Source organism: Corvus moneduloides, chromosome 6, assembly GCF_009650955.1.
Source record: "Corvus moneduloides isolate bCorMon1 chromosome 6, bCorMon1.pri, whole genome shotgun sequence".
NCBI lineage: Eukaryota > Metazoa > Chordata > Aves > Passeriformes > Corvidae > Corvus > Corvus moneduloides.
This window is the reverse complement of record NC_045481.1, coordinates 19,228,924-19,244,937: the sequence shown is the minus strand read 5'-3', so window position 1 is coordinate 19,244,937 and position 16,014 is coordinate 19,228,924.

Here is a 16,014-nt window from a genome sequence, read left to right as displayed (position 1 = left end):
TAATTCAAAATAAACCCTATAACCTGGACCTGAATAATTTAAAATAAACCTAATAACCTGGAGATATTAATCCAACAATGATATAAAATGTGTCATTGGAGGAAGAAGGAAAATTGTTTTATTTAGAGAAAAAGCTTCCAAAATATAAATATTTATTAGTCTAAGTTGGCTCTCAGTTTTGGATGCCCAGAGTAGAAATGTTTGTGTGATCATTCCAAAAACACCATTTAGCATAAAAATCTCTTTGGTTCCAGTTGCTGCTTGGGTTTAGAGCAGGCACGGAGGAGTACATGTTGTGTTTTATGGCTTTAGATGTTCAGGCCCAAGAGGTTTCCTTTTGTTTCTATGTAAAAAATTATTGGCTTCAAAAAACTTTTGCAAATATTTCCCAGCTGAATGTACACATTAAAGAAGAAGAAGCTGGTTTATACATCTCTTCTGAATAATATTTCAAGTGCTGCCTGCTCCAGACAACTGCACTGCTGCAGCAAGTGCTATTTCCCCTCCCACTCTGGCTTCAGTGTCTCACTTTGCATTTTTACTTCATTGGTCCTAGAGCACCTACAAACAAGTATTTATACCTGACACAGCCACAGGGCATGGCTCCATTTTATTTTCACTTTCCAAAAGTGAAGTCACTTGCAGTTTAGAGCTAAACTTGTTTTGGCTTTGATTTGCTTTACTTTAAGAACAAGCATTGTTAATAACGAATGTTGAGATAATGTAACAAGTTATGAAATACCTAAAGTTAATGGCAAAGCAAAAAGTGACAGAAGTGATTATAAAGAAAGAGATTCATCTGAATATATGCAAAGCATTAGTTATATCTACTTTGAAATTTCTTTTGTGCTTGTAGTCCCTATACCAAAAAACACTTTCCAGATAAATTTATTATATTCAAAGTCCAATAACATTCTTCTTTCTTTAGTAAAAATAAAGATAAAATGTTGCCTTCAGTAGCACTTTGTGTGTGAAAAAATAATGTTCGTTTTACTAGCAAAGTAATTTGTTTTTTCTGGTTTGTTCTCTTCAATTTAATCCAAATTCCATGGTGAGAGATGAATGGAAAGAGTTTTTTAGAACGAAACACACATATATAAATTATATATATACACCTTATACCTTTGTATATATAGATATATATAATTTATATACGTGTATATATGTTTTCTAATGATATATGAGAATTCTGCTTTTGAGAATGCTAAATTATAAGTAAATTTTCAGAACTAAAATATAAATAAATAAATAAAAAGACAAAAACAAAACACTTTTCTTAACTTAAATAGTACTTCTTATAATAAAGAAAAAGACGTTTAAAATTTGTAAGGAAATGTAAAACCCAGAAATAATTTCCTTTTTTTTTTACCTATATCCTCATTTTCTTTTTAACATTAAGTCTTTGCAAGCAACTATCTTTCACCTGTTGCACAGTGTTGAGTGTGGTATAAAGGATAATAAAGCTTTAAACAGCTTAGTTTATAACAGGTTTCTACAGTCTTCCCTCCATATCATTCCTAATCATTGCTACAGAAATAGATATTGTAATGTTATGGGGCACTGTAAGATCTTTCAGCATACTATTATAAAAGTGAAAGATTTAGGTTTGGATGACATTTTTCATAAAGTATATGTAAAGCTAACAATGCCTGGATAGGCTATAGAGAAAAAAAAATATATTTTCTGAAATGTTTTATACTTGAAACACACACATACTGTTCTAATCCCTCTTCTTTCATTAATTTAATAAAATGTCTATTTTACCACTCTAAAATTCCAATATCACTTACTGGGAGGAAAAAAGAGAGATGCTTGTAGAATCTTTCAGTGATTACAGCTGTGATCTTCAAATCAAGGATTCTGCTCAGTCTGTAAGAGTTTTTCTTACTTGCATACCCTAGGAAACTTAGATTTCACATATAAAAGAAATGGGTATTCCCCTGTTCCACCTACCTAAATATGAATCTTGATCTTTTCTACTCTCTTCTTCTGGTAGTCCCTTTCAGATGCTAATGAACATTAGCATATAAAAAGCTCAATGCTAAATCTACAATCTCTATTAAAACCAAGCACTCATCTCCTATTACTCTCTTCTAAGGTTTTTAAGCTTTCCTTATATACCTCCTACTTTTCCTTTCCCCCATGTGTATTTGCTTTGGTTTTTAGCAGCCCACTAGTGAAATGAGCTGTTCTGAATTGCTCACCTGGATTTCCATCGAACCCTGCCTTCATTAGCCTTCCAAACACTCAATTAGGTTGTCATATCACACAGGCACATAGACAGTATGTGCTGCTTAATTATGTCTTTTAAGAGGGGAAAAAAACCAAACCTAAATAAAATCAAACCAAATACCCCCATTCACCCCCCACCAAAACACTAAAGAATTTTCCTGGTTTTAAAAATAGAAATCTGTGATGTTGTTTGCTTTTCTTCACAAAAAGTACTAACACTGACTTCCAATTTAAAAATATGCAGGGTTTAGATTTTTAGATTATGGAGAAGAAAGAAGGAACAAGAATAAAAGCTTTGGATAAGAATAGAAGCCTTTTTATTTCTTCTTGTCCAAGCATATGAAAAGCTTACTACACCGTCTGCTCTATTTACAGACAAAGAAGTTTCCTAGAAGGTCAGAGATATAATACACACACACACACAAAAAAAAGGGGCAGGGGGGAATAAAAAAGGGAATAAAACCACTGAAATGCACTTGTAATTCAGGTTTGCTATCCCAGAAGTCGTGATTCTTCATATTTATATCTTCATATCCATGACTGTGCCATACTTCATGTCCTTCCACATCCTATGTGGATATCGCCCCTTCTAAACAGGCATTACCAAAATGAATTCTAAAATGACAAAAACATTCTAACAGTATTTATTTCACATATGTTAAAATAAGATCCTTCCCTGGCTTCCAGTTTCATTACAAACAGGAGGGAATGAGGATGAATGGCTATGGAAAGCAAAACAATGGGGTTTAGTGCATTTATTTAACTATATGAATAAAAGCATAATTGCACACACGTAATGAGGGTCTTGGTATAAACTGCCTACTGCTGTGAAACTCAAATTTCTGCTTCCTATTTTATTCTGTTCTACATGAACTTCAAAATAATACTGAGGTCATTTTGGTAAGTATGTTAAGCCATTTGAGTAGAGAGGTTCGAATCTGAAAGGTGCATTGGGACCCCGAGAGCATTTCATGGCTGTTTTACTGGATGTAAATTACTGAGCTGTACATGCCACTTTCTTGCTGATGGATGTCCTGGAAGATTGGTAAGACACTGCTGCTTTGAAATGTCCAGATACTTGGGAGGAGCAGTTAGAATTTCTTGCTTTTGACCACCTAGGATTTTTTCAGCAAAGAAATCTCATTTTGCTTAGACATTCCCCACTTCGCTTGGGGGGAAAAAAACAAAAGGTAAAAAAATTAAAACAGCTTTGCAGCAGATGTAGTTTACCAGGATATGCAGTACTGCATGTACTTGCCAGCAGACACATTCTACATGGATGCTTTTGGCACGTGCTCTGACACAGATGGTGTTTGCTCAGCAGCACAGCCAGAGCACTCTACCTGGATCTATACAGAGGGTTTAGAAGCAACCAACTGGTTAAAATAAGCATAGAAATACCTATCTCTTCTGTCAAGCTTCTTCCAAGCTTATAGCTTGTTCTTCTAATTTTAAATAAACAGACTAGGAGGACAAGGCTAGACTAAATACTGGTTTTTAACCAAATGGAACCTCGACAGAGGAAGAAGAAGCAGACTGAAAAGATTTAATAGCTCTCAGAAACAACTATAAAAATCCATCCCAATTTCACTGAAAACATTTGTCTTTTTTTTTTCACAATTGAATTTAAGAAATAGAAATGAAGATAGAAGGATAAGTTGGATAAGCCTGTACAGTAAAAATGTACACAGACATTCAAAAGCTGATGTATTTTTGCTGTGTGGTATTTCTATTTATTCACAATAAGTTCATTGGGTGTTCTGGTTTGAGTTGAGTTGGGCTTTGCCCTCACAAAAGCACCCATTGACTTGGAAGCATTACTGTATTTTTAGATGTAATTATTCTTTTAGGAGCCGAGAGACTTTTCTCCTTGTGTAAATTGACTAGAACAGCTCTCCTGTGGACACTTTACTTGTAAAGAGAAACATCTTTTTTCAGAATAATTGTTCTGCTCATGACAAGGCGTTTACAGTGAAATTGCAATGCCAGTCAAATTTTTTCCTTGCAGACAGGGTTTAGGTATCATGGTAAGCCTAATCACTTGTTTATAAGGAAAGTATTAAATCACATTCTGGAACCTTAGAGAAAACATAGGTAGAATTTAAGTACTCTGAGTGTCATATCCATAGTTATTAATGCACTGGTGAATTAAGAATACTGCCATGTCCACATCACCCTAAATACCTAATTTCTTATATATATATATATATATATATATATACACATGCATATATTAATTTTATATTACATATACACACACTACATCATTTGCTAAATTCTGCTGCTATGCTCACATTGCCTGTTCCAAAACTCATTCCTTAGTTTTCTTTCATTTCTCAACAAGAATAAAAACAATGAAGAACTTTTTGTCCTCTATATGTCCTAATTTGTACCCATCTTTGGGGTACAAATCCCAAAGATTTTTGTAATAAACCCTAATTTAAAACCTAAATTCACGTCAGGAATTTTCAACAGCACAAGAATTCCAGTTAAGGAACAGAAATATTAAAAGGTCATTCTCATGATGTTTCAGCAAACCTGTTCCATATCCCATTTCCAAATCTAATTTTTTAAGGAATCTTTCAATTTAAATTCATTGTAATGATCAGGATAGAATTGAGTTAAAAAGATTCTAAATTCTAAAAAAATATCTGTAGAATACTCTTGTCCCTAAATAAATCTTAACCAAGATAGACTTGGTAGCAGTTAACAGTAAAATATCATCTGAATAGTTTTCTTACAATTTTCTCCTCTTGATTTTTTACCAATGCCATCCTCAGAGCAGGACTTAAGCAATTTGAACAGCTGACTCTGATAGAAACAACATCCTCCCATCCCTTAATTGACACAGAAAGTTTGGTAGATTTGTCAGAATTTCTTTAAGCTAGAGAGAAAAGAAAAAAATAGAATTTGTAAGCAATTACTTCTGTGATAACCAAATGGTCTGTCTGCAAGAAACTTGGATGACAAAAACCTCTATAGTGAAGACCAAATATTTCTGCTAGAACACACAGGCAGGAACACAGACCTGTGTGCATTTGTGGTTGTGTCTTTTCAGTGTGTCTAAGGCTCAGTCAAAGCAAGCTTGTTAGCTTCAGAGAAAATAATTGAAAACTAATTTTTAACACAGCCATTTAGTGTGTGGGAAAGACATGCAGATGAGGATGAATGCAGAAGGGAAGGAAGTGGTGCTTCGATGGAAATGGAGGACTGCGGCTTTGACTTTGGAAGACAGAGAAGGGTATATACAAATGGGAACACAAGCCATGACAAAGAAAATAGTTGCCTTTATTCAGTGGCTTTCATTAAATCAAACACTAAGTGGCAATTACTGAGATTCAATAGTGACATTCAGACTTTGACAACCTTCCTCCTCCTCCAAACATGGCTTTTCTATTTCATTTGTCTTGAAACACCTGATGGCTTTGTGATATGAAACAACCATTACTCCAAACTATATAACACAGTGTGGGACAATCAAGTGATCCATGAAAGGCTCTTTTATTTCTCGGTAATTTGAGACGTTTTTATTTATGGCTTGTCTGTGATTGTGTGGGAATGTATATGTGAGTGTGTGTGGAATTATGTTCAAAGGTTAACCTCTTACATTTTCAGCTCTGTCATGCAATATATATGCTTTTATTTTTTAACATGAAACCAGTCCTCAGTTTTGTTTTATCTGAAATACTAGGCTTTAACTAGTTGCTGTATTAAACAAAATTTCATGGAAACAAAACAGGAAAGATAATTTTATATTTTATGATGGATACAACAAGAATGTAAGTAAGATAAAATATAGATTACCAAATCTAGCCAGGTCACTCATTTTAACATACATATTTATGTGTGACTTAATAAAATGTTTTATGGCTAAAAAAAATAGTGTTTTAGGAACACAGAAATAAAGAAACAACTGGAGTCTAAGTATCTATTAAAAGTCATCATGCCATGAGTCCTGTTTTAATAAGTAAATTACATCTCAAATACAATTTTTCTTTTTAAACACTCTTGTCCTGATTGAAAGCTTTTTCCAAAACCTCACAAAGAAATATATTTTGTAATCTCATTTCACTTTTGTTTTTAACTTAGTTCTGTATATAGTTAGGGAAGCTTGAGTATGAACTCAGCAGCAAGTTGTGTTTGATATACCATGAGTGAGATAACGAAATGCCATGTGTCCAAAGTGATATCAGCTCTCGATGAAGAGAACTATTCATCTATATGTGACAACTCCAGATAACATTCAAGGTATGTTGAAATACACGTCTTTTGCAAACACATTCTAGACGTGAGTGTTAATAGGACAGACTTACAGTACATCTGTCCCCGAAGAAAATTGATTTTCTGATGCTGAGAAATCTTTGCAAGTTTTACTAACCCCATCTAATATATTATTTCTACGCTCTGCAAAATCTTGGGTTTTATCTGTGAAGCATCCATCAAAATAAATATCTAACCATTCTTCGTTTTTGATAGTGATTTGGATAAAACTTCACTGCTTCCAGATATGTCCCTCTCAAAAATTATAAACACCTTTGCTATCTCCTCTTTTTCTCAATCTACAGGACTTAAATAGTAGGTAAAAACTAATTTTAAAAGGTTTACTGCTAAAATTAAGAAATGCATTAAAAGGCAGAATATGTGTCACATTTTAAAAATATTTTAATCAGAGATTTCTATTTTTCCTCCAGACTCAAAAAAGACAGCATTTTTAAATGGATTTATAATAAGCTAATAATTCTGTTTTAAAATTATTTTCAACTTTAGGGCTTTTGGCTATTAAGGGCTATAATAGGTGAAGGAAATTTATAGGAAAATATTTCGCTAAGAGGACCACATCTGTATCCACATTAGAATGCATATGAGTACCCAGATTCATGTATTTTCATATAGCTTGAACTTTAGCTAAGGTTCATAAGGATCATAAGCACCATTTTCGTATTTTTAAAAAAAGATATTTAGAAAGTTCTCCAACACAGAATATATGCAGAGTGCAACATCTTGTGCTGGCTCTTTTTTTCAACTTTAAAACTGGCAAAGTTTCAATAAATATATTTTAGTATTTAAACATCTTCTCAAAGAAAATATCTTTTGATTCTGTTTAATAAAATCTCTCATTGGAAGAATATATGTTTCTGTTTATGGGAAACTTAAGCCTGACTACAAAACAACATTACTGGCATTTCTGTACTACATTCCAGGTTTTTGTTTTTGATTTTTTGAGGCAACAGCCAAAGTCCAGCTATTCCTCACCATGCAGCCTGAGATGTGTAACACACTGCCAGGTCTCTCACTGTTTCCCTTCAAGGCTGGCAGGTATGGCAATGCTCAGCTCTGAATTTTCAGTGGCTCACTGGACAGAATCACTGTGATGCTTAACCTGTATGTGTAGCAGGCATGGCTGGAAAGGGAGGGGCTACTGAAGAGATGGAAAGCATAGTTTAAAAGAGGAAAAGTTGTTTAGAATGCTAAACTCATGTTAGTTTACATCTGTTACCGTTTATTTTTTCATCACTGCAACCCATGTTTTCATTCTTGAAGTTGTTTTACTTTAATAAATGAACCTTTAATTAGCAGTGTATTTGAATTGGGAAAAAAGAAAAGGTGTTGAATCTGAGATACTTGAAGTATTCTTTTTCTTGTTTTGTTTTGGGGGTTTTTTTTGATTGGTTTGTTTTGGGGTCAGGTTTTTTTTGCTTTCATACAACAGACTGACAAATCTGTAGGTATGGGAACAGACCATGATTCTCTTACATAAAACTTTCCTCTTACATCTAACTTTCCTGTTAGATGTTCCTCTAACAAAAAATAACTCCTTGTCCTGATTGCAAAATTAATATTCTGTTTGATTGCTACTATAGCTGCTTGTGAAATGAGATTTGGTGATGTCTACCCTTAAAAACTATGCTAAACCCCTGAAAATTCAACATTATGAAATAGCCAAAACTACTGCTATTATTAGGATTATTTTGCTGCAAAATAACTGACTTCCAGTGCTATTACTGTGAGTACTGAAATCACTTTTACCCCCTGTTCCTGTTACTATTATGACTACTATCATCGTGATTGTTTCCATACTAAGTCTATTGCTGCTGCTACAACTACTATATTAATATTAAAAATTGGTCACCAGTTTCAAATTGCTTCCATTTCAGAGCCAATGGCATTGCCAACAGGGAATTTTTTCTATTGTAAGTTCGCAGTCAGATAAAGCACTTCCTGATACTGTTTATTCCTTGACTAGAGAGCAAGCCTAGATGACTAGTTTAGACTAGATTCCTTTATATAACTCAAATTAATGGAATGAATCCCATGTGAATGAAGAGATTTCCACAGAAAGAAGAAAATATGAAGTTGCAAATTTACTGATCACTTACTTCTTTGCAGAAGGATACTCTAGTCAGAGAATGTTCTGATTTATTTATTTTACTTTCAAAGTTGTAACTCTCCTAAGACTATAAAAAGAACAAAGTAGAACTTAGAAAAGATAGAAGGATCTCTTACACTTAATTCACAATAGCACTTGTCTCGTATCACATTCTTCTATTGTCTGAGTGCTGAATCAGAGTCTTAGTAATACTCAAAGCACAAATTTACTATTGGCAAAAATCACTGCCAAGAGCAAATGCCATATAAATTCTCCTCTCAGTATTCTTAATATTAGGGAAAATCACTTTCTCTTTGCTCTTGGCTCAGAAAATAATTTGCTCTTGTCTTAGAATATTCTTTGAGGCAGTTTTATGCCATTAGTAAGTTATATTAGCTACGTGCATCCTTATTCTTACCAGCTAGTCTATATCTTCTCTTTTCTTAGTCCCTCCACAAAATCTTCTCTGTTCTGGAGTCAAGTAAGCAGAAGAGAGTTGTTTTCTTCTTCCTGAATATCCCCTGTACCATCCACATCACACCCTATTCTGCCAGAATACAAGACTTCCTCCAGCTATAGGTTATGATTTGGTTGTGTTTCTAGAGGGATTAAGTGTTGAATATGTTGAATAGGGAGAATAAGCATCTACCTATTGAATGCACCTTTAAGAATTAATAATTATGTAAAAACAAAATGAACCCAAGCAAAACAAACCCAAAAAAACCTTTCACAACGTTTCCCTTTGGTTTATGCTACGTGATCTGGACAAAATTATACTCAAAAAAAAGTGATAAAAAACGTCTTTCTCTTTTATGATGTGAAATCAAAATTCTTATCGATTCACTTTTTTTATATTAGTTTTTTTCCTTAAATGCAGATCAAACAAGTATGTGTACTTCTAGGAAAATATTTAAAACATGAAGAACACATTAGCAGAAGTTCTCATTTTTACCTGCTGCATGTGGTAGAAATATAAAACAAAAGGGAAAACAGGGAAGGTTTTTTTGATATTTGAGAAATATAAAATAATTTTGCACAATCATTTCTGGCTTCTGAAGCACTGTATGTAGTAAATAGTTCAACAGGAATCTGTTGCTACAGAGAATAACTAAAAGTTTTCTACAGAGAAGAGCAGATAGTTGTTATCTTTCTTGTATGTATCTGTATGTTGAAAACAATGTAGAATGTTCTGGTTGATTAATAGTTTTATAATCTAAATTCTTACGTGTGCCTCACTAGGTTGTAGGAGATTTATTCAAAACTTGTTTATAACCCTACTCTAGCACAAAGAATAAAAACAAAATGCAAAATTCTCAAATCAACAAGAATATATCAAGATGTCTAGCATGAGGACAGTCACACAGGCTACTATGACTAATAAATGAATCATTTTATTTCTAAATGAGCTTTTTCCCTCCACTGTTTAGAAGCAAGAAAGAAAATAAAGAAAATTAAACCATCAATCCTGTATATCAAATCAATTAACAAAGCAGTTAACTTTGGCCTTCAGAAGTCCTTCGATGTTGGTTTCATCACTCTATTGGGAAGGCTCTACCTTTTTCTTTATATTTGTAAAGTAAATTACAACTGGCACCTAACTCAGAGCAGAGTTTCTCTTGTAATGAGCACACATCAAAAATAAATCATAATAATCAACAGATGAGCTTGAACAAATAACACTGACTTGCTAAGATTCTAGAAAGTTTAAAATTCTTATAACTCTTACAAGAAAACAGCCATCCTTCCAGCTTTTATCTGTGTTAGGGAGGAAAAATATTAATGCTTACCAAATAAATACATCAGAAAATAACAACATTTTCAAAGTCGAAACTGGTGTTTAGAGAAAAGAATGTTTTTAGCTCAAGTGAAAATAGTCGTCGTTTTGCAGGCAAAGTATTAGAAAAGTATCACATTTACTATTGCAACATGAAGATTTGTTATTCTGTGATTTGTCTTAAATAAGGTATGTTTTAAATTGCACAACAGCAGATATTTCTCCTGAACAATCCATCAGTGCCTCTTGATATCAGCACTTTGGAGATAAACATCAGAGGGATTGTAAAACTGAAACAGAAAATGGTATTCCATCACACATGTAGTGCAGAGATTGGTTAGCCTTTACTTGTTTATTCTTTTCCCTTTGTGCAATATGTATACATTTTGCACATATAGGTTATTTTATTTTTAAATCATGTTACTCTGAACCAAATAACATTGTCTCCTGTCCATGCTGATATATTTAAAACCAAGAAAATGTTGCAAACTGCTCTTAAGAGAGAAAAGAACAGAAATACCTACAACAATCACTCATCCTCAGAGCATCTGCTAAAGCAAGTACTGGTGAGAAGAACCTCTCTGATAAGCTCTAGTAAAGGTAAACATGAAAAATACAATGAAAATATTCCCAGAGCAAAACTGAAGTATTTTGTATTTGATTCAAGCTAGTAGAGGGGCACAAAGGATGGAAGGTCTTATTCATCATACACTTACAAAGGAGTCAAACATCATTCCACTGAGCCTCATGGGATGAAATTCCAAGACTAAGAAACCCACAAACACAGGTTCAACAAAACATTTCTCCTCTCCTCATCTGTGTTCAGAATACAAAAAGCATGCCTGGAACCATAATTCCCATTTTTCTAGACTTATGTGTCCATTTGTGTTTCCTTCTACTGCAGTTAAAATGAAATATTAGCTTGAATTATGGCTAGGAAAGTCTAGTGAAATATTCTGGCAGCTATATGCTTTCCAGAAAGGTGCAAAAATTACTCCTATGGAAGTTATGGAACAAGAAAACAAGACAGATGCCATGATCTCAGTGAACACTCAGCAAATTCATAGGATCCACGTATTTGATCTCTTTGGAATCAGGTGCTGATCCTTGGTGAAGGAGTATTCAGTATCCTTTTCAGACACATTTTTTGACTCAGTAGCACAGAAATGAGAAGACTTCTACCTTCTAAATCCATCCAAACCACATTTTTATTATGTAAATAACACCAATTAATACTGCCTTGTAAACTGGATCCATAGAGATCCTTAAAATAAGAGTGAGATGAGAGCTTTCATCAAATTTCATGGGGTCCTACGATGCCCAGATTCAAGTTTCCTCTGGACATTTCCATCCCCAGTGGCAGGCCTAGATATATTGCAATATTTCACTTTCTTTAGTACTCCCTTCATTCCTCCTCCTCCCTGTTTCCATGGTAATTAAAACCAGGCACCGGACCACTGTGGAGGGTCCCAACAGATCCCTAGTCTCTCTGAGTGGCGAATCAGTGGCTCAGCGCATGCCACAAAACACACTTGAATAAAGTTGCGTGTCCTCTGGGTTATCTAGGCTCTATTTCTGGCATTCCCAACTTTGGGCTACTTCCTTAGGAGCACTTACTGTCAGACCAGCTTTTTCATCATCCTGCAGGAGAGTATGAGTTTTGGTATCGTTGTCCCATATATGTGCCAAGCATTTGTAATAGCAAAGCAGCTCAGGAGATCTTGAAGCTGATAAACCCACATCAGTTCATTATTCTTCTATTTAAATTTTGAAAACTTTTAATACCCACACAACACGAACAGCAAGATAAACAATTTCCAAGGACAAATGAGAAATACTGTAAGGTATTTGAGGTATTTGATTTCTAGAATTTGTAGCCCTTCTGTTACAAATTCAGGAGCCACCACAATTTGGCCTAAAGTTTTATTATTGAATCTCCTGCCCAGAACCTAGATTCATCACGAGAATTACTGAGGTTGTGTAATTTTTGAGTGAAAGCCAGGTCGAGACTGGAATGAATCTGGATATGATTTGTGGTTCCCTATCAAGATCTGATCAGACTCAACTGTTCTGTCTAGAGTTTTCTTTTTAATTTTTGAATATGACTGATCTTGAAACTTAGAAGAGGGGTCTAGACAGAAAGATGAACATATCCTTGTGAAAGACAACTACCACAATCACACAGACTTCTGTTTTCACCTTGAATCAAAAAATGGTACAATCTTTCTTCTAAAAAACTACCCAAATTTCTCACTAACAATTGGGTATCTTTAATAATTTATTTTAGTTTACTGCAGTATTTATTTATTAGTGAAATTTGTTTTTCTTCTCTCATTCCCACTTTGCTTAGTTTAATTGGGCCAAAATTATTTAACCCTATAGGCTAAGATACATTTTATTTACTGCCCTGAAGTGATAAATTTGGATTGCATAAGAATCAAACACACATGCCATGTCCACAGAGAGAAAACAGTACAAAGGCTTCTTGTGAACTAAATCTCACATGAGCTTTCAGTCAGGGACCTGGGCTCAGTACCGTGAATTAGTCACTTACTTTTTCCTTATGTTTCTATGTTTTGCCAACAGAAAATAACCCCTGCACCATGATTAAGGCACTTTTGTTCTTCACATACATTGAATTCAAAGCTCCCAACCCTCTGTAGCTTCCCATGCTCACACAGAGTCCCTGATCTCACCCCTTTTGGATAGGATATTTGGAGCCAATGCAGCAGCTGCTTAATCCAAGTTTTAAATGAAGCTCACTGCAAACATTTGCAGCAGTTAACTAGTCAGGTTTGATCAATGAGAGTCTTTTCCTCCATAATTTTAAGTATTCTAGACAAGTGCTATGAATACTTCTGGCTCTTGGTATGGTTTCACTTAGGAATTTGGAAGGGGTGGGGTAGGTTCGCATGGGTAAAGTGGGGCATGATGAAAGTTTTCCATGGAGAAAAGAATTAAAGGTTCAGTAACAGAAAGATAGGGAGCTAAAAAATTTATGTCAGAATTATTTCTTAAGGAGATCTCTTTGGGGAATGTACTTAATTTATTATTTCAGAAAATTCTACATCTTCTGAAAGGAATACAAACATACCCAAAGACAGCTCTGAGGTTTTATGCCTAAGAAACTTCCTACTTGCCTCCAAGGCATTCAGTCATCTTGTTTACTTTGCAATGTCTGGGACACAGTAACAAACACATTTCTTGATTAGGTCTTGGTGAAGGTTTCAGAGGCCATAATTGGTTCACAGCTGTCAAGGCTTTTCTTACCATTGCAGGGAGCAGCTGATTATTCTCTTCAGTCTGTACAGTGCATCATTTTACATGTGCATATAAGGCTGTGGAATTTTTTCTGGGGTTTTTGGGCTTTTTTTTGTTTGTTTTTTTCAATTTATTTCTCTCTTTAACTAGCCACAGAGTAATGTATAATATAAAATTATTTACCAGCTAATTCAAATTTGAATTTTTAAGAAAAAAAAAGAGACCAAAAGTACTATTCTGTAGTTACTAGTTCTAATCAAGAAATTAAAAATAACCTGCAGGAAATTTAATTATTTTACATGCAATTTCTGGGAGAATTAAAATCACAACACTAGGAGGAAAAAAACGTCACCCTCACCCACCCCAAAAAAACCGACCAACCAATCAACCAAACAAAAAAACCTCAAAACCCTAGGCAACAAAAACCCAAACACCCCCCTCTGTTCCCTCTGAATAACAGGAAGTAGTAAATATCTGAAGCCTAGATTTTCTGGTATATGGGGTGTATATAGATATCACACAACTGACAGGACACTGTTTTTAAGTTCCTGTTCACATACTTATTTTAGTGACTGAAACAGGCTAGCAACACTTTTCTCTGTTCATCTTAGACTATGATGTATTTACTCTTTTTTTTCCCTTCCCCATTAGTTCCCCAAATTAGAGATTTGCATAACCTCTCATGATGGAAATCATCAGAAACTTTTCTCTCAGAGGTTCAGATGTCTACAAAAGAACCCCAGGTGCTCCAGAACAGTCCACCTTACCTGTCTTAGGTATCTACAAATTTCACCCTACAAATGTCTGTTTTCATTGACATAATCCCTTTCCCAGTCATAGATCTCATGATTGTCTGTCACTTACTGTCTATATGGAGACCATTGAACCAAAAGACAAACTCACAGGTGACACCACAGATGTCAGATTCTGCGGGGCTCTCCAGAAGTGAGTACTAAGAAAAGCTTAAAAAATGGGGAGTTGAAGAATGTGACAGTTAAAAAGAGTTCTACACATTTCATTGATACTAAGTAATGGTAAGCACTTTGGTTCAGCCTAGTTTTAATACAGCTTGAAGTTATAGGCCAGCAATTGTTTTAACTGAGAAGATTCAGCATTATTTCTTTTAAAATGTCCTCTAAATATCCAAAATATGAACAGATTATCTTATTTCTAATTCACAATTAGATTTTAAAACTGAATTTGTAAATCAGTTTCTTCATGCTACGTTGCTTTTCTTCTCTCCCTCAAGTCCAGTAATGTGATTTAATGGGGACTTTTTCCCACAACGTGACAAGTATTGAAGGTCTACCAATATAAACATAAAAGACACACTGTGATGTCTGAGTTGACAATAGTAACTTGTTTCCATTTTTTCTGTGTCTGGTGGTGTTTCTGGCTAAACCCTGGGAAAGGCTCAGAGAACATTTAAACATCTAAAGTTACTAAAATGTGAGGCATGCACATCTGACTTTTTTGTTTCTGTGTTTCTAAACTCAAGCATGACTTTAAGAACAGTTTAGGAGGACTGGGATGTGCAGCTTTTACTCAGCTGTTTTATATGCTTGATTCTTTATTATGGGGTCAGTAGCTATATATTTACAAAGATGTTTATCCATTTCACTTGAGTATTAAAAATTCATATACTGAATGGGTATATATAAAATATTTGAATAATAAGATGTTTTGGAAAATTGACTTATAAATTTTAAATTGAAACACTGTATTTGCTTGGAACATTACTTTTTCCTCATTCTTAGGGAATATCCGAGGTGTTAAATAGTCTTGCCTTGGGTTTATTTTATAGCTGGCCTAGATTTATTACTTTTAAAAGTAAAGGAATGCATCTTAGCCTAAATGCACATAAAACTTACATGGATTGTGGAATTTTTTAAAATGACTGATACTGCACAATTGGAACTCAGTGTGTCTTTTTACATACTGCAGAACAGAAACTTAAGACTGGGTAAAGAGTATCTATACTGTAAGGAGTGTCTGCTTCCTGTATATTGTCCTTATATGCTCAGATACTGATGGAAAAGTATTGTTTTAAAAACATCTTTCTCCATGACTATGGGGCTTGTTTTGCATTCAAGGACAGATTTATCTCTTATGGAAATTCACAACATTGAATGCTTTCTTATCTGTTTTCATTATTTGCATTGATTACTGTGTACTCTTAGTGATCTTTTTTCCAAGGCTTCATAATAAGAAGATTTCTAAGAGCATTACGGTTTTTTAATGTTTTCTTTTGCAGTCACAAGATGGACTACACTATAAGAAGAAGGACTACATTCAGACAGGTTGAATTTTGTGGAGACAACTGAGATTAGGTGCCCACAGGTCTGTGTCTACATGTGAGGGAGGTGACAGACCTGCCACT